This window comes from Battus philenor, unplaced genomic scaffold (assembly GCF_028537555.1).
Source record: "Battus philenor isolate CCGP_79_NKW_IND1 unplaced genomic scaffold, ilBatPhil1.0.hap1 SCAF_7, whole genome shotgun sequence".
NCBI lineage: Eukaryota > Metazoa > Arthropoda > Insecta > Lepidoptera > Papilionidae > Battus > Battus philenor.
In genome coordinates this window covers 5,136,472-5,156,247 of record NW_027181737.1, presented here as the reverse complement: position 1 = coordinate 5,156,247, position 19,776 = coordinate 5,136,472, and the positions used below count along the sequence as shown (strand labels likewise).

The 19,776-nt window shown below is 30.9% G+C and overlaps 1 long non-coding RNA gene across 1 annotated transcript; it reads right to left on the bottom strand.

The window, feature by feature from the left end:
• Positions 1–512: 512 nt before the first annotated feature.
• Positions 513–1,190, bottom strand: LOC137931081 (uncharacterized). The gene is made up of 2 exons (XR_011108943.1): positions 1,125–1,190; positions 513–857 (listed from the first exon to the last, which is right to left on the bottom strand). It is a non-coding gene; the product is annotated as an uncharacterized lncRNA (long non-coding RNA).
• Between the last annotated feature and the right edge of the window lie 18,586 nt (positions 1,191–19,776).

Below are 19,776 nucleotides of genomic sequence, written 5' to 3'. Positions count from 1 at the left end.
AAGTCTATACAAAAAAGTAATTTAAATACAAGTTATTTTCGTAAAGATTGTCGTAAAATTTTCTAAGTTACTAAGAAAATTTTAAAATTAACACAATTAATATTACTTGTCTAAATTGTTTTAAAGTATGGTTGGTATGAAGAGCAAGGAAAAATAGTTGGCACAAACAAAGGTAGGGTTGTAATTTAACATGACTTTCAAAAGACTTAAATTTATGATGTTATACATGGAACAAGGTATATATAAATGGGCTATTTCCTTAACTTTGAAAACACGTTGTCAAACGTCCTGATACTAAATATTTATAAATACAAAAAGGTTCTGAATCTACCATATGTTATATTTAAATATTATATTCCATAAAATTGTTACTCTTGACTGAAGCGAGGTTCCCCAAATGATATGTAGACCGTGACCAGCGGACCGAACGATTTTTCGAATTTCCTAAGCTAATACCACTAATAATACAGTTTAATTCCATGTTAATATAATACCAAAAAAAATAAAATAACTTACATCAAAATTTTATTCAGTTAACTTGTAAATTTCAAAGAACCACAGGTACACATTATTTTTTTTAATACATGTAATGTGTTGCTTACACAACAATAAACAGAATATTAATTTTTCTTGGGCATAAGCTGCAGAGAATTACGGACCACTTCCTCTGCGGCTTTGTTTGTTATAGATTTTATTATAGTTTCTGCCACTGCAACGCCCTTTACCTGGGCTTCATTCGGAGTTGGAGCAGCTAGTGGCGCTGCCTGCCCGGCGAGGGCAGACACAACACCAACAACTGCTGCCGGAGGATTTAGAATGCCCGAGAAGAAATCCATGTTTTAAACTTGTCTATTATTCTGAAATAATAGATTAATTTAGCAAAGATCTTTGCAAATCGTAAATAAATCCGTCCAAAATGAATGGTACTAATAAATAACACTTGATTATACGAAAAAATTCAGTTTTTATTTTTAATTCCTTTGAATATATATGATAACAGCCTAGTTCTTTGAATAGATCCTTCAAACACTGAAGATCAAAATAAATGTCTATATTTTTAGAGAATGAAACATGTATTTAGACATAATTTTGTTAAAATTTATTTCAAAAATTTCATTACTAACCTTAGGTAAATACTCGACTCCAGAACTGAATCCTTACTGATGAATAAACCGGCGCATACCGCTTTATATATGCGGGCGTTTTGGATGTATTGTACACATACAGTTCTTAGCTTATGTTTTAACTCTCGGCCGTTGAGAAAATAAACAATTCGGCTTAAAGCAAATTTTACACAGAGTACAGAAATGTAGATATTCATGAATTGATTTGGAGGTCACCTCACCGCCTTAAATTTGTTTCTTTGATGACCTTTCTTAATAAAAATATGACCAAATAAATACACACATATAAAATAATTACACCTTGCCACGTTGTTAAGATCTACTGTAGGTATTAAAATAAAATAAAAATAAGACACAGGATGAAGGCCGTTTCCAAACGAACCTAATAGAAATTTAAAGGGAAAGCCTATGGAGATTTGCTAAAAAAAAAACTATTAGGAACAAAGTATTTAATTTACAGGAAATTTAAGTACAAGTAAATCTTCAAAGAATTCTTCTTGGTTAGCGATGCATTTATCCCAACAGTAACTCACGATAAGAGTAACTTCTAAAATACTTCTTTCGGAAGGCCGGTCAGTTACAGTTATCGTAGCTCTTTGAATTTCGGGAATTTAGTTAAAACATTTTCCTTCTTTGTGCTAAATCCGGACAGTAAGGCGGGTTTTAACAGACAGACATAGTTTTTGCCAAAAAAACTCGCCAACCAGTGGAGTTGCGTGGCACGGTGTATTGTCGTGATAGAGTAAACCGTTGGCCCATTTTCCTGGCCTCTTACGATCTCTTACGATATGCATAGTTCCTCGGCAAGCTCTTAGACCGTTAATTTTCTATTTGATCGAATCATTTTTGCTGCTCTTTGCAAGTTTACATCGGTTTTTAAGTCGAAGGACGCCTCCACCATTGCTCATCCTTAACCGAATTATTCCCGCTTTTAATCGCTTATACTACTTGTAAACAATTCACCATATTATCGCTATATACTGATTTTATTATGAGCTTCTTTGGCACTTTTTTGACAGTTAAAATAAATTTTTGTTCCAAATCTATGATGCGTGACAAATACATCGAACATGACCTAACTGTTCTAGCTGTGGAAGCTGATAGACAAGCTGCAACTGGTTCTAATTTGATAATAAAAATGATTACATAGGTTACAAATCAAAGTATGTAAATAAACTTGATTGCTCATACGTAAAAACTAAAATTATCTTGCTACTTGTATATTTGCGATTAAAGCTTTTGTCGTTATTTACTCAAAAATGGGAATTTAAGTACCTATTAGCAGTAAATTGCTTCTTTTGAATTGAACAACTTTTGAAGAGGACTTTGCAATATCTAACCAAGTAAATGCGTTAATAAACTATGTTGCCCTGCCCTTCAATCAATTAAAAACTCTTGAATTCTATAACGAAACTTATTTAATAATATACCTTTATTTTTAGGTTAAAAACTAAGAAAAGGAAAGTGTAAGATATTTTGTGAATCTTTATTTTATTTTATTACTCTGAGAGTGTCCATATATAAAATATGAAAGAATTACTAAATTTTTGAAGACAAAATTTAGCAATTACGAGATTATTATATTACGAGTATTTTTATTTCTTGTATTTATATTGTGTCTGTCACTAATAGCATATAATTTTAAATTTTGGTACATAAATAATATATTATATATAATATATAATAGGTAATAGAAGCATCCAACACGTACTTCTTATATAATATAGGTGTTGTTAAGAGCAAATCGTTCAAATTAATAATTTATTGTAAAATCGCTAACACTCAACTGAGACGTACCATCATGAAATGTTATTCTTACCATAAAGAACATAAATTTATGTACATTTTCGTTTGATTTTCATCGGAAAACATAAATATTTGTATTTAGTATTTGCCAAGTGCGCAGCTGCATACGATGTTTGTTCCGGAAGTATAAATAGAATCAAAAATACCGATAACTTATGTCTTCAGTTGCATCCGTTTAATGTTATTTAGCTTAAGTAAAAAACTATTATGACGCAAGCAATACTACCTTATTTATTTGCTCTTGTATGTATTGAAGTTCAAAAAGGTATAGTAAGTAGCTAAAATGTTATATATAGTCCCACCACGCCACGACTACTAGCTCGTGTTCGCCATTCGAGAACCTTCCGGTCGCAACAGCCATCGGTTGCATCTGTAACTTTCCGTACTATAAAAACAAAGTTTGAAAGGGAAAATTTACTACCGAAAATTACTTTTGGAAACATAAAATCCCAATGGAAAAACTTTAACTAAACTGCTGCTATTCTAATTTTTATGTGTTGTTTAGGTTTAAGTAGTTTATTGAAAAAATTAATAACAATAATTAAATAAAAGCCACGCTTCTCACAGTTTTAAGGTTAGTCCCGCAGATTCGATATTTAAAAAAAAACAAGAAAAACTAACATTTTAAAAAGATTTATAATAACTTTTTAAATTGAAGTGGATTCGAGTAATATCTTAAAATCCTTAGCAAATGTTTAACGGATTAAATATGGATTTTTTGTGATAATTTGTATAAAGACTTCGAAGCTTACATTCATAGAACACTTTCTATTATCGGAGTTAATATTTTCTCTAACAAATCTGTTTCCTCTAAATAATTTTTCAGAGAAATTCATTAATTATTAAAATAATAGACACTATACTTAAGTGCTCAAGTTATTAAAAGTACATGTCGGCAAAATAACTTTGTTAAAAGAAAATTTCGGGTATTTTAATGAGCGGTAAAGGCGAAAGTACTAATGGCCGCTGGAATCTTAAGGTTTTTTATACATAAAGTTATAACTAGGGAATACGAGCTTGTTATATCTTTCTCCAGGTTTCATGCAATTAGCAAGTCTCTTTGGGCAACTGTATCCAATATAATAATACACAACTATGTAGTCTCTCACTTATATATGCAACAAATTTTACAAGATTAATTAACAAAAACTTGAAAATAATCCTATTAAAATTTATTTAGTGTCTTACCATATTTGGCGATTAATTTTTCTACTATAAAGGTAATTGTGTTCTCTTCACAGATATGGGGGCGTTTGGAACCTTCATAGCTTTAAGTTCAATCATACTACAATAGAGGAGCTTAATTTGATGTCAGTTATTATAAATTTAGGCGCTATATAGTTCTTAGTCGATAACAGTATAAACAAATGAGAATTAGGAATAATTAATGTCGGAATTGAAAGTAAATAGTAAAATTAATTGACGAGAATTTAGGAATCTTATATTCCAAAACCAGCTTATTGTTTCCGAACGGAGGCAGCAATAGGAACGGTACCGCCCTAAAAAGGACGGAAGCTTTTATGGCAGTAGCGGGTCAGAGAGTTAATGAGAGGCGTTATAAAATATCTTAATTTTAAAATGTTTAAGTTATTACAGATGTAAATATATTCAAATTAGGTATAGGATTTTTTTGTGAGAGAGCAGTAAAATAGCTTCAGTTGTAGAAATAAAAGACTGGAACTACTGCTCCTTTATATCTAAGAACTTATGAACTACAATGAAGTCAACGTCAGTCGTAAAACACCCAGTGCTGGATATTGGTATCCCCATTCATTTTAAATAAGACCGGTGGAAAGAAATTTGCCTTTTTCAGCGACTCTAACAAGATAAATTAACTGCCCTGTGAGTTGTTATCCTACGCAAGGCTATGTCAGCCTCTTTCGTTCATCTCGTAGAGTAATCTCGAGTTCTCTCTCTCTCTGGCTCGTTGAGCAACTGTGCGCTTGTCAACTAGGCCCAAAATGAGGAACAACATTTCTGTGTCGTAAGTAATTACTGGTAAATACGTACAACAACAAATAATAGCAATAAATATGTTAAAGATTGATTTCCATATCTCAAAAACGCTACATCTGATTCATAATTACGTGGAGTTATTAAACAAAACATCTATTCTTGGGATTGTGCACAAATTTGCAACGTTTCTTAACAAAGTTAAACAAAACACAGCTGAAACTGTTTACCTCCTGTTTCTCCAATCGTAATCGATACCATTGCAATTCTTGGTAATTTCAGTCTAAATCTGGTCAAACGTTCGTTCACAGAAGTTAAATAGTAAGACCGCTTAATTTATAATCATGGAATAACAAATACTTTATTTACTGACTGTACGCTGATAAAACTAGATAAATTTGGTACAGTCAGCTAAAGAATAACAAGGAGTATTTGAAACTAAGATATCCAGTATTTGAAATGTATACGTCTATGAATAAATGAAAAAAATATATGAAATATAAAAAAAAATCCATTGGCTGACATTACAAATATGATCGTAGTAAATCATAGAACTAATATACAGATATACAATAATCCCTGATATTACGCGTAATATATACTATACAAATTAAACAGTTTAGAAGTACTCCATATTATATCAACAGAAATAAGAACAAAACTCTTATAAGAACAAACTCAACCAAAAATACAACCGTGCATAGAAAAAACAATATAGCATAGCAAATAGAATAAATATTTATATCTTTATAAAATTGCTTACTGTTTGTTTGTTTATTAAATTATTTGCAAAAATACTTTAAATACGCGTAAGACTTAAAAAAATTTATTTTTTATTAAATTGAGGTGAAAAGTTTTTTTTTACTTCATCATAGATATCCACGACGCGGTTAGTGTCGAAGTTATCTCACGTCGTAATACTGGCTGCATGTGCAAAGAATAAAAAATTGCACATTTATATGCAAAAATAATTATTTCTTTAACTAGCGAGTTTAAATTCATAACGGTAACGGAATGCTTACTTTGTATCCTAAATTGATAAGTTTCATTCACAACACGTAACCCTTTGCTAACTACATATTTACAGAGCACGTCACTATTAATGTAATTCCACGTCTATATTCAAAATGATAATGCAAAATTCAATTGCAATGTTTATGGTCCGTAATGGATTTTTTTTTTGTAAACAAATATGGTCACGGTTTGTTTTAACCGACAAATATTTCGAATCTTAGACCGGATTCAAAAGCTAATATTCTGAATTAAACGCTTGCACACATATTTATGTGTTTTAAAGGATTATAAGAGCGCTATTTACGAGTCTTGACGATACTAGAACTCGCAGTTTCTATCACTCCAGCAAACTTTGCTCCGTGCTATGCAGTCGCTTAATGAACATGCCTTCATCCCGTTTAATTACCGCTCTTAATGAAAGTACTTTTTGCTTTCGCGCAGAAAGATTTGATTTTGAAGAACTCAAGCAAGGAAATTTAGTATAGAAGTTAATATGTACAAGTGAATAACTGTAATTAGTGCCATCTGTGCTCGAAATTCTACAAAATATTATGAAACTACTTATTTCACTGTTGTCTTTCAGCACAAACTTTAGTTCATCAAATACTTCTGGTACAAAAGTAACACGGCAATGGTTAATAATATATAATACCTACATAACTACAGTTCTACAGACCACTTCTTTTATTTTTAAATTGCATTTGTGGAAATTATACCCTTTCGGCATCCTAGATTCGAACTGGTTGTGTAAGCGAGCTAAGAACTGGGAGAACTCTCACCAGTTATATCAAACCAAATTTGTTTACTGTGAAAATGTGATTGTTTACACGTGGACTGCCAAATACGAGATAATTCGTAAATTACGTTCTTTTCTAAAACGCCATCTACGAATTATCTCGTCTTGTCTTTACATTTTTGTACAGCTACGATTATACTCGAAATATATCAGTGCTAATATCGATAGCCGGCTTCTGGGAAAAGAACAAAAAATCAATGCTGGCTTGCACGAAAATAAAATTCATTAAAAAACAAACAAAATAAATATTAATTTTAATAATATTATATTATAATAAATATATATTATAAAAATTAGTTCAAAATCAGAAAATATAATAAAATTATATTATTTATAAAACTTCTTAAAACTTTTATGCTTTTTGATGATAACTATACACTAGAATTAGAGTTTTTAATAATATAATGACTTACGTCCAGCAGGTGACATTTAGCCAACAGACATTTCGTCGACACACATAGGATTGATATATTGACAACGAATATGAGGTCGTAGAGTAAAATACTAACTATGCCCTGCACGCGTCGCTAAGCCGCCAACTAAAATATATTTTAATAAAAAGACATTACACTAGTTGTCAATTAATTTTGAGTCGTTTTATTGATTTTGTTAATTTCGAAAAAAAAAATGTAACAACGCCGCAACGTTTCGTATTAATTCGTTTATATTAATATATTTTATTTCATTTATATTGTCGACATAATGCTTCTTTGTTCCTATATTTGTCGGCCAATGGTTTTCCTATCAAATTTGCCCTAGTGTTATGTCATAGAACTAGAGAAATTACTTAATAATAACGCCTACGACTATGCCGTGTGAAGCACAAAAGAAGCGTTTTAGACGATGGTCAGAAAGAAACACTTATAATCAAATACAACTTTTGTAGTCCCAAAGTGTAATAATATGTTGTATAAAGTATAAAAATATTATAATGAAAATGAAGAAATAAATAAAATATACTTAAAGTGAAAAAATTATTATTATAAAATAAAAGATAAAATATTTGTTACAAAATTGTTTATTTAAAAAAATGTATAACTAACTTAACATATGCACACGATACTAATTAAGATGTAAATTGCTGATGCTGCCTTGCCATCTGTACCTTCGTATGTGGAAGCGGCAGCCAAAATACGTGTATGTTTTTAATCATTTACTGCAGTCGGTATTACTTTAACGGTTTTAGTTACCTTCGGTTCATCTAAAAATTAGACAAATAATCATAAAAAATATTTTACATGCTTATCACATATTATAACTATATCCAAAATAATACTTAACAAAACATTGCTTTTCTTTCTCTAAGAAAAAAATTATGTTAATAATTATACATATGTGTTATTTTTATATAACAAAGGTAAATAAACACACAAGCTATTCCCAAGTAGAACGTACTATTATATATATTCTTTGGCGCAATACTTAGGTATTATTATGTTAATAGATTTAAATCGTATCAGCTATAAAAATTACAACTTACTATCATTGTTCTCCCAAACACTTTCAATTAACTCTTCAACAACTGTACCATTGGCATGTATAGTTGTTTTTCTTTCTTTCTCAATTTTAGGCTTCGTTTCTACATTGATAATGTAAACAAAACTATAAGCATCGTCCTCATTTACTATTTTTTTCCAAAATTCGGGATCAGTTGTGGAAAACCAAAGTACAGGTTTGCTAACAGAGGTGTAATCTGTAACAATGCTCTGAAAGTTAAGTTGTTGATCAAGGCTTACAAAGAAGTTTCACATTGATAGGTCTGGTCTACATTTACATCGAAAAAAATTGTGATGCAATAGTTATTGAGGCTGGTTGAACAATTTCATGATTACGTTCTATAATCATTAAAGGATTGTCGTTGCTCACGGTAAACATAAGAATTTTAATAAAAGTTTATCTCGCATCAAATTTAAAGCATTTTAAAAGTTATAAAAGAACAACTAACCTTCATCATAATCTTTTTTATCGTCCATGAGATTGTCCTTTCTTACTTTTTCAGTTTTGTTGTTGTTCTCTAATTTGGTTGTATTTTCTTGATTTACGTAAACTTGATCAACCAAGGTAGGAAGTGGATTAGAAAAGTTAGCTTTATTTGAACGACTGTTATTTATAATTTCGCTTGGTAGCGTATTGTCGATCTGAGATTTATTTGAAATACTTTTTGTGTCTTTTACATTAAAATTATTTTCAGAATATTTATGCTTTTGGTCTACATTCACCACTAGTGTCTTATTAAAATTATTTTTCTTTGAAACTTGACCATTATTATTTATAGTCGCTTTTTGAACAAATTCTTTGTTGAGAATTTTTATTTCATTCTGTTCAGATATTACTCCGTCAGATATGTTTGAATTTTTTATAAATTTTGATAAATTTATAATTGAATGATTCCTTTCTGTATTAGCTGATGGATCAATTTTGCTTTTTTTATTGCTTAATAAATCGTCACGGGTGTTTTCGTTTACTTCTGATGTATTGACTTTTAATACTGGTTGTGTTTCCTTTGTGGTTTGCTTCACAATGATGGTTGTAGGTAACGTCGTTCTGGTAATTTCTGCATTTTGGTTTTTTCCTAAGCTTTGTTGCACTGCTTTTTTTTCTTTTGTTGTTTGTGCCACTACTGTGGCTGTGGACGATGTCAAGCTGGTAATTTCCGAGCTTATATTTTTTCCTAAGTTTTGCTGAACAGCCTGTTTTTCTTTTGTCGTTTGCTTCACAATTGAGGATGTAGGTAATGTCGTGCTAGTAATTTCAGAAATCATGTTTTTACCTAAGTTTTGTTGAACTGCTTGTTTTTCTTTTAAAGATTGTGCCACAACTGTGGTTGAGGGTAATATTGTGCTGGTATTTTCCGATTTTTTATATTTTCCTAAGTTTAGTTGCACTGTTTGTATTTCTTTTGTTGTTTGCGCCACAACTGTGGTTGTAGGCAACGTCGAGCTGGTAATTTCTGATTTTATATTTTTCTCTAAGTTTTGCTGCGCTGCTTGTTTTTCTTTTGTTAATTGCACAACAAATGTTGTTGAAGATAAAGTTTTGTTGATAGCTTCCGAATTTTTCATTTTTTCAAAGTTTTGCTGCTCTCCTTGTTTTTCTTTTTGAATTTGCTTCACAGCTGTTGCTGTAGGTAATGTAAAGCTGATGATTTCTGTGTTTTTGTTTTCATTGTTAAAAATCGTACTAAACTTAGAAGGCGCTATTAATTTCTGTGGGATAGGTGCAGTGGAATGTTTTAATTTAGGTTGAATCAAAGGTCGAATATTTTTTGATAAGGCAATGTGTGGATATTTTCTTATAATGATTTCCAAGTTATTATAATATTCAACATCCCCATTTTTGCGTATAAGGGTGTATCTTGCATTCTGAATGGGCTTACGAAAATTACTTTGAGGCTTTATAGTTGTTAGTTCTTGCTGCTTAGTTCCTTAAAAAGACAAAAATATGTAAAATTGTAAGCATAAATTTTAAAAGAATTATAATATTTTATATTTACCTTGGTTTGGTATGAATAAAACATTTTTTATCTCTTGATGATTCCTGCCAATATTAGGTGCCGTTGATGCAGTTTTCTTTGATAAAGATGTCGTTGATGCCTGTTTGTTGGTTTGAGCGTGTCTAATATTAGAATCAGTTAATATTTTCTCTGGATTTAATGATGGCACAGGTGTATTAGATATCTTTGAAAAAAGATGACTTTGTAAATTATCAATATATTTTTTCTCATCCATGGGTAATTTCTTTAACTGTGGACTTAACTGGCTGAAATTCCGATGAAGTTTTTCTTGGTTCATATAACTAATAGACTCTTTACTTAGTACTAAGTTATTTCGTCTATTAATATTTAACGGTTGTTGAAACTGCAGTGGCAAATTATGAACTTGTTTTTTAAGACTCTGATCTGAATCTATCTTACTTTCTTGCTTTCTTTGTAACAAATAGCGTTGTTGTAAATTTCTATTATTTACAGGAGCAACTAATTTTGAAAACCGATCTTGAACATTATAAGCTGCGTTCATAGCATGTTCACCTTGATTATTAGAATCATTGTGAATATTACGACTAGGTGCTGAAACAAAACTTTAATTTGACTTGAAACTTCATAGTGTTTCTTATTTATATTATTCCATATTTTAGTTAGGTGCTAAGCTATAGTATGTTTAATTACATTGTTCTTCTAATAAAATGTCAAATATTTGCAAATTCATTTTTTTCTATTATTTAATGGTAACTTACTCTTCTAGAAACTTTTACATAAAAAAAACAAACAAAAATATTACTTACAAGCTTTTGATATGAAAAACACTGCCGTGTAAAATATAACAGTTTTAACGTACATTTTAGGAAGCGACAATTCGATTAAGATTTCGAACAATACTGTTAATTCGAAGACCTACTATTTCAAATAATAAGTGTAAACATTTCATCAGAAAAGCTGTGTACACAATGTTATTTCACTGTAATATCTTTATAAGCGCTTGACTACGCAAGTAAACCAAAATATACTGATGACGTCAAAAAAAATGTGGGCATTATTATTTAGAACACCGATAGTTTGTATTTTTTTAAGATAGGGTGATTAGGTATAAGTAGTAAAATCATTTGCTGACAAACAAGCTCTTCATTCACCACTTCAAAGATTTACTAGCCGTTTCCAATCACTCTCTATAAAACATGACTCTGAAATATTTAATATTAGTTTAATTTTTCCATTGGAACGCAATAGACCATAAACTTGTGGCAGTAAAAATCTATAGAGGCTGCTAGTAAACGAAATTTATTTTATTATCTAGTAATTCGAATTTCGAAAACAAGTTTTTCGTACTATATTATACCTCTATTTTTGGATATGTTTTTCTATACTATGTATGTATAATGAGCTATAAGTTCACCCATTTACATCTTTTAAACCCATTTCCAATCATCCTGTATTTTTATATAAGTGGAGCACAGACATGAGCTGTTTTTACACTTCATTAAGCCAAGTAACTGCGATTTCATGGTATACATTTAGACGGCCCATTGTAACAATACGTACCAACTCTAACCTTTTGATAAAATAGGCAATAGCTCTTTATATGCAAATATTCGAGAATATCTGATAGATACTTTTTCTTATAGCTTGTTAAAGAAAATATTAAATCTGATTCCTGTTTGTTAATCCTGTTTTTGATCTACTAGATACATATTTTTATGTTTTTAGGAAAAAACTGTTAATCATTCCCAAACGTACGAAATACGGACGAAAATACAGATCACGAAAATTTTAGTTCGATACCGAAAAAAACTTTTGCGAAAATTCTTATCTAAAAGCCAAGTCTGAACCGACCGAAATTACTCCGGGAAACTCGTCCACTTCGATTGATACGACTGGAGTGTTGGCACGCAGCAAACTTTTCGAATATTACCCGTTTCGACAAAAGGTCACCGGGTATTGCGTCGCTTTTGGAATCACACATATGGGACGGACGATATTCAAGGTTGACAGGAGGTCTGTAAATACAAAGTTTCAACCTTTTAATTATATTAAAAAGCTACAAGAGCAAGCCCTACACAAATCCTTCGATTTTTCTACGATTTTGTTAATAAAAGTACAGCTTGAACGTGTTTACTTTGGACACTGAATCACAAAAAACACAACCTGTTGATATTGGAGTCATGTTAATCTATAGTCATGTTAGAATAAAACTTCCGTAGCGTTATTTTAAATTGGAGTCTATTATTAAAGGACATTAAAGGAGCTTAATTTGATGTCAATTTTTATCAATTTGGGCTCTTTAAGCATTCTCTTAAGCAACTTTAAATGATTCGTAGAGGAAAATAAAATACATAAAAAAAGAACCTCCAGAACACTGTCATCATTTAGACTAGTCATTTCATAAGCTATTTATATTTTTATTAGGAAACCGTTTTTTTTTTCAATTCGTCGTATCATGCAACGTGGTGTTACAATTTTAATCAACAATTGTTTGGAGGTCCAAACAAAAAACATAGAAGGAATAAGAGTAACAATCTATTCACCAACAGAAAGTACTGTTCAACAAAGAAATCACAAAACAAGCAAAGCTCCAAAAACAGGCACAATGACGCGAACTCCATTATCTTTATCTTAGTTACGTAAACACAATAAGTTTCACCGACATTATGTCGAAATTTTATGTAAGAATCATCGTACAATATCCCAATTAAAAAAACGGCTAAATATTTTACATTATTATTAGGAAAATTGGCAAAACGAGCAAACAGCTCACGAGATGAAAACAAGTCATTGTAGCTTCGGTGAGTAGTTCTAGTTATACTTCAACAACTTCTTCTTCAACTTTAAGCGTTAATACGGTTTTGTCGACTTACACTGTTGTTCTATCGTAGCCCGTAGACAAACGTGGATAAGTTAGCTGGGTATCAGGTCGTTTGACTATGTAGTCAAGGTCACGGAAGAAAGGGATACAGGGAGGTGCAAGGAGTAAAGAGTTTCTATATCCTAAATGAAATGTAACACTGATGCGTAGAGTAAACCGCATGGCAGCTTCATACGGAAAGCTTTAACGGAATGGTTGTATTGACAAAATTACCAAATACATATGTAATTTTGTCAACACGGTCATTACTAACAATATTTACATTCCTAATACTAATTTTAAAGGTTTCGTCAGTCGACAGGTTTTGGCGACGTTTGTCAACGCAACGTGTGTTGCTACAGCGATCTTCAAGGCAAGAAGCATGACAATAAGACGATTGTTCTTCTTTGCACAAAGCGTGCCCTCGGTTGAAGCTAGCGGACTAACAATAATGTAATTGCAATTATTCTGCCCATATATACTGTTATAATTATAAATAATAGTTTTGAATTAGGAATCTCTCATTTTTATATGATTGTTCATTGTGTTTTTCTTATAATATATTGTAAAATATCTTGTGATATTAAGTGGCTTGATAAAGAGAACCGAATCGCTGTGATTGTATTATATAAACTAGGTATGACAAAATACAATTTTTAAATGTTTATATACCAAATTATTGGTAGGTACAATGAAACCTCTCTTTCTCAGTAAGGGAAACAATTCGATAAAATCTTGTCCGATTGCAAAATATTTTATCTCAGAAGATGAAGATAGCATCTACAACCATGTAGCGTGTTTTATAATATGACTTAGGACTTATGTCGCCTAGAGAGACGCATTGGTCATTTCTTAACTGATATTTAAAAAATAATGGTGTGGTTAAGTCAAAATAACTACTTGAGCAGTACGTAAAATGTTTACAACTGAGCAATATTTTTACAAACAAAATGGCTGTTTATTCTCAAAGCTTGAAAAAAGCTTTCCTATTAGTCAATGGAGTATTATTCAAAGGGCATTATTCGATTTCAATGATGGTTTGGTGGAGTGTAAGCTATAAACAAGTTATTGAGTTACCATATTTTTGTAAAAGGTATCATAACATAACCAAGGTTCTTTCGGCAAGACTTGGCGCTGGGTCATAAAACTCGACCCACTCAATCTTGGTTAGACTTCATCAGCACTAAAGATTGGCCGTCATCTAGTCCTGATCTTAATCCATTGAGTCTTTATAGCTAGTTTTAGAGGGTTAGATTTGCTATAAACGCCATGATATATTTCATTTTATGTTTGGAGTCCATAAAACAATTCATACGATTGTCAGTGAAGAGTTTTATCCAAATAATTAGAGCGTGCAATAGTAACTGGTCCCAACGTTTAAAGGCCTGTATTGCCGCTAATGGAGACCACTCCGAATAAGTTTTAAATGCATTTATTTTATATTAACGTAATAAAGTAACAAAGTATAGTAAATAATGTTCTCATTATTAAATAAGATATAAGACTAAATAACTTAGTACCTATTTTATTAATTTTTTTCATTCATAACATTTCTATTGTTATTTTATTATACCTTAAATTGTAATATCGTTTTCTTGAGAATTTATTAAAAAAAAATTTGTGGTTTTGAAATTTCTTCCGTATAGTCAAAAAATTAATGATAATAGGCAAATTATTTATTTTGTTAAACTTACTGTTGTAAAATAGCTTATTAAATTGAGCATGGATAATAGAACACTGCCATCTAGCGTACAATATATGCACCAAGCAGAAGTAATTAATTTATGTACTTAATCAACTAGATGGCAGTGTCTATCATTTTATTCCTAAATAGTTAACACCTATAATCTTTTCATATTTCTATTGAAATTACATAAGTGCAATTTTCTGCAATAAAGATATAAATAAATATGTAAATAACATCTTTTTAATTATTTTTATCATGCATGTAAGTTCCTAAAATCAAAGAAGCTGTGGCGGCATTTACGTTGACGCCATATAGGAGAAAGAAAAATTGGTCTGATATTGACAGGGCGTCAGTTAGAACTGGGAAAAACGAAGAGCAGCGCTGGCGAGAATATTGCAAAACTCCTCTGCAGCTGACCCGACAATTTGTCACTCGACATACCGAAATTTCTAGCAATGAAATTCTTTTGACAGCTTTTATTATTAATTTAGAAATTTAAATATAATTTACTACAAAGTATTGCAAGTTTGACAATTTTTATTAAAATGACTTTTTTTCCTTTACGGGTTAACCCCAATGGAAACCATAGCAACGATGTGACGTGTTAGTTAATATCTTAACTGTGCGGAAAAACTCGTATCACGTGATGTGAAACGACACGTCATAATTATTGCCCTGATCTCAACAAGTGCATCAATGTTGTGTATTTATATTAGAGGACAAGGACAGTTGCTGAACATAAAATAAATTTAGTAATTTAAATAAAACAATGTATACCTATTATATTGTAGTTATTTAACAGAAAACTAAGATAGCGTGAATTAAAAAAATAATAAAATTACCTGCAGTTACACTTACATCAAAACAACGTAAAAATTGCAAAATAAATTGAGTTCACTTCTGTTACATATGAATTACAGAAAAAATTATAATAAAACAAATTGTGTCGAACAGAAATCATATTTTTATTAAATGACATCTAAAATTATAACCAAAGTTAAATTTTTTATATCGTTACTCCATAATTCGCAATTCTTTCTCTACAATATGGCTCGTTTTATTAATGTTTTCATTAAATAATTTGCATAGTTTGTTTCCGAAAACAATATGGTAATGATGAAATGAAGTAAAAATTGGTTCATGGTATGATGTTTTAAATTAAATTGTATGAATTAAACCAATCGATATTCTGTAATAATTTATGCGTCCTAAACTCAATGATCAATGTACTTCCAAGGAAAACGATAAGGAGGGTTCAAATGTTCTGGTAGAAACCCGTGCGTACAGATTCTACTTAAAACACTGCGTGATTTATCTAGTATAGATTTTTTCTATCACTGATGTCGCTAAAGTTTACCTGATGAAGTTAATACCCTCGTCTCATTTTCTATTATTTTCGTTATCCATAACAATATGTTACGTGCTACCAGCCATGTAACTTAGAAATGTCATTCGATTTCAAACATGGTCAATATCACGCTGATGTAATTGACCTGAAAATTGTTTAATACGTGTTATTTTGCACATACAATTTATTGGATTATTGACTCGGCAGAAATAACAGGATACTCGTCACTATACTATATTAGACAGACCATGATTATGCAAATCATAAATATGTTCAGCCGAATTAATGTAACGTTTTAGTTCTATCCTTAAAAATGAAGTACCACTTTATGTACTTATATAAAATGATAAAACAAAAAATGAAAATGATTTATTTAGAATATTATAAACGATGTGATTCCGCTATTTTATAGAGAATCCTTTGAAAAATCATCCTTCGAGCTTGATTTAATAGAGAGATCTATTTCAAGACAGTTATAACGGCCTTATTAACGTTTAGTTTTTCTCAACAAAATGCTATTCCTAATTATATGGAGGTAATCAAATATAAAAATGTAGTAAAAAAATGTACGAGGGCTAACACAAACTTTCCATTAGCGACGTCTCTAATTTAACTAGCCTCCGATGTCCAGTGTGTATCCTAAGGTTATTCGAAATAACCAAAGTAGAGTAATTGACTTATAGGTGTCGAAAGTGGTAGCCCAGCGATAAGGACTGAGACTTGCAAAAGTAGATTGCGTGTTCGTTTCCCGGGATATTTCTTACATAATTCACACTTTTTTCATTAATAATATAGGATTGCCACTGCTCACAAGTTTCCAGATGATGGGCAGCAGCGTTTTTTGCGTACCATAATACCACACTGCGATCGCCAACACCCCTGCAAAGTGTACCGATTATGGTATATCCCCACAGATATCTTTGGCAGGGGCCTAAGCCTTGCAGTGGGCGTCTATGAGCTAAAACGAAGATTGGTGTTGAATGGCGAGCTATTCATAATCCTTTATTGTTTGTTGAAAAGATTTTAAAACATCGCTATAAGACTAGTAAAGATCGCAGATTAACTTTATTGATAAATCACTTTAAATATGGAATTCAAACAATTAAAAAAAATATATTTTCATAACAAAAGAATAACAATAAACTTACTAGTTTAACTAGACCCTTTAAACTAGGCAATGTCTCGTAGACTGATTTCAGCCGTAGGATGGAGGTCTCCCCAATAGATTATCAAATGGACAGGTAAGAAGTGGCCTGTATGTAGTGTCTACCAAGGACCTTAACAAGGTCGACAAAAGTAATAACTAAATTAAATCTACTATATCAGCGATGAGAAAACGTGGCCTGCGACCGGCTAAACATGTTTATGCGGCCCGCCAAGCATTTCTAAAATTGAATTTATACTACTGACTTTTTCTCATCAATGTATTGTTATAAAATTATAAAATAAAATGGTGGTACATACTAAACCGATAGAAATAATTAATATTAACTACCAATCAAAACTGAGCGATGCACCATTAGAAAGCTGCGTACGTATTGTATATACGCTTGTAACGAAAAAATGGTGGAAAATCTTATATATTTTCAAGTATATTCATTTTTCCGTTCTTATCTTGTTAATTTTTATTTAGAATTAAAACTTGTTTATTTTCCTATTCTAATGTTTATTAATGATAAAGTTTTGTTAAATTAATAATAATTAATAAGTGTTACATTATGTGCGGCCTGCTTAAAAATTTTAAAATTTAAATTGACCCGTTGATTAAAAATGTTGCTCACCCCTACACTATTGTTACTTTACACTTTTCTTAATAACTGTATTTTTAACTTTCTAGATATTTTAGGTTGTAATAAATAAAGCTTCTTATTGAAGCCAATTAAAAGTTTTTTTTATATTAAAAATTTCCAATGTCATAGGTAATTACCGCACGACTGACAAAACGTCACATAGGTGTGTGTAGTGGGACAGAGATAATGCTCTACGAAGCCGAAATTAGCCGATTGTCTCTTTCCAAAGGTCGATGTGCAATATTTAACGCCGAGTACTGTACCGAATATATCGGTATCATTATAGATAAAAATAACATTAAATATTGATCGTGTTTTATTTTACGAACGGTTTTTAGAAATTGATATCATACAAGTTGTAAGGGGAAAAAGTGAATTCAGTAACCGTAGTAAAACCATTTCAATTACATCGGCTTAATGCCATTTTCTCTTTTCACTTTATCGTATTAAAAACTAAAATACACAAACTTTTACACAATATTGCATGGCAGCTAAACCAGGCGCTACAATCTTTACAGAATTTCGCCTTCTCTTTTCAAAGTGAAGTGTTTCACCAGTGGACGAAATCGTCGGATTAACTAGATAGATTTAGTATAAATTAACTAGATAGATATGCTATAGATTATAGTAGTTATTTAATTCGTATATATGACTAATTTGTTACATTCGATTCTGTTAGCAATTAAATATTTCGTTTATTTCGGGAGGTACGAAGGTAATATTTTTCGTATAACAAATGTTTTTTATTGAAAATCCGATGGGCAGGCCATATAGTACACAGAACTGATGACCGCTAGGGCCTGAAAAGACGGGAGTAACGACCGGCTAGATAAGTGTAAAACGTTCGCCCAAAAGCTAGATAGACGAACTAGGCTAGGAAGACGCTTGAAGCAGCTCGCTTCCAGCCGGTCTCATTGTAAATCCAAAGAGTATATTATCCAGCAGTGGACTTTTTGCGTTTGAAATGATTATAAATTAAAAAAAACTATTCTCAAAAAAACCTAACGGTAATGTATTTTATTATGTTTTATATTATACTACTAAGATAGTACTCAGTATAGACAGCAAGAGTATATAAAAATAAATAAGACTCAACGGTAAATTAATCGCAATTTTTAATAAATTTCTTTTAGGAAGTTCTTTAAGAATAAAAAAAAGAAATTATAAACGGTTTATAACTTCTTTTTTTATTCTTAATTTTTGGAATGAATGAATTTCTTGGAATTTAATTAAAAATAATTAAATTCCAAGAAATTCTATAAATCGATTTTAAGAACTGCTTACCGTTTGGCTCAAAGTCATTTATTCACTCATGTTATACATAAAAAACTAAGTGTTTATATAATTTAGGTGTATTTTCATTGAAATTATATTTACCGTCTGAAGCCATTCTTCTTTTTCTTTACAGCTGACAGACACCCATTGCAAGGCAAATCATCCCTCAAAGATCGCCACGACGACCAGTCTTACCTTGCCCGCATCGAACGAATTCCTCTTGCCTCTTCAAACAAACAATCATTTAATCTGCGTCGGTGACGATCTCGCAGCTAAACTCCAAGTACAGCTCTCTCCATTGATAGATTTAGATTGATAACTTAGCGGTACCATACACTGGTCAAAGATTTTCATCTTCAGTCATTGCGAAATTGGAATATTTTAATTTATCTGATCTACAATTAAGAGATTGTTTGGGTCTTTACGTCTCTATGTTTGTAATAAGTATAAATAAACTTAATATTACACTTTTCTGTATTATATTTGTATGTCAAAGTTTGTTCTGATGTGTAAAATTTGTAAGTATTAATTAATTAGTGCAAGTGAGGTATGATGTTATTTGCCCGACCGAGAGTTCGAAAATAAAAACCTTGAAATAATATATTATAAACAATAACAGGTTTGAAGCGTGTAAAATTCTCATAATAT